The sequence below is a fragment of the Tasmannia lanceolata genome, unplaced genomic scaffold (assembly GCF_043159265.1).
Source record: "Tasmannia lanceolata isolate RefF3 unplaced genomic scaffold, GAP_Taslan_0.1 ptg000035l, whole genome shotgun sequence".
Lineage (NCBI taxonomy): Eukaryota > Viridiplantae > Streptophyta > Magnoliopsida > Canellales > Winteraceae > Tasmannia > Tasmannia lanceolata.
In genome coordinates this window covers 2,475,678-2,476,591 of record NW_027518712.1, presented here as the reverse complement: position 1 = coordinate 2,476,591, position 914 = coordinate 2,475,678, and the positions used below count along the sequence as shown (strand labels likewise).

The following is a 914-nucleotide window of genomic DNA, read 5'->3' as shown; positions in this document are numbered from 1 at the left end:
TTGTGAACCATAAAAAAATTGGATGGGATGTCATTTTAGGCAATATAAATCCCAAATAAAGAAACGGAATTCCGTGCACGATCAAGATTAATTCACTATTTAATGTTAGGGAAACCCCTCTTCTTTCCCTTTACCCCTTCCTCTCAAAGTTTGCTTTTGACTACCGTCTCTACATATGACTACATCCCCCCAGCCCGCACTAAGAATCAGGGGCTTGAAATTTTAGATGTTGATTTGGGAGGGGTGCGCCAAGCCCGCGCAGTAGTGCAACGCATGGGCGACGCTTAAGGACCCCAATAGCAAGCTATTGGTGGTGGGTCCTACCCAAAAGAAATAGGTTAATATCATGTGACCCGATGGGCCATGTATCAGATATTAAACTGATAAGAACAGATACTCCACTTGATCTTAGCCAAAAGGCCGAGAAAGGTATGCTCTTCAAATTCCTTCACCGTTCTTTTTTAAAAATACACCAGTTCTCTCCCGACCATTTTCTTCGTGGGAGATGTGGGACTAAACGTGCTGACATTCTCACCTAGTGGGGGCCGGCTGAGGAGGAATTGTATGACCAGATGGCATATGTTTTACGATACCATCCTAGCCGTTGGTATAGCAAGCCGTATAATAATGGAGATTTCACACGCGAAAGAAGACAACCCTCTGATCAATGGAGGTTTCTCCACCTGATAGTATGGGATGATAACATCCTAGTCGTTCATTTCGTAAACCATGTAGTGGAGATTTCATATGCGGAATCTAGGGCTAGAGTCTTGAGGACTATCCTAATAATAATAATAATAATAATAATAATAATATTAATAAGGGGGCGCGGTATCTGAGCTCAAGTTCAGATAGAATTTCTGAGGTAGTGTTTTTATATAGGGCATCTCCATGTTGTTCGACTCATCCAACCC

At 42.3% G+C, this 914-nt stretch overlaps 1 non-coding gene across 1 annotated transcript; it reads right to left on the bottom strand.

The window, feature by feature from the left end:
- Nucleotides 1-238: 238 nt before the first annotated feature.
- Nucleotides 239-433, bottom strand: LOC143859683 (U2 spliceosomal RNA). Its single transcript, XR_013239327.1, has one exon. It is a non-coding gene; the product is annotated as a U2 spliceosomal RNA (small nuclear RNA).
- Between the last annotated feature and the right edge of the window lie 481 nt (nt 434-914).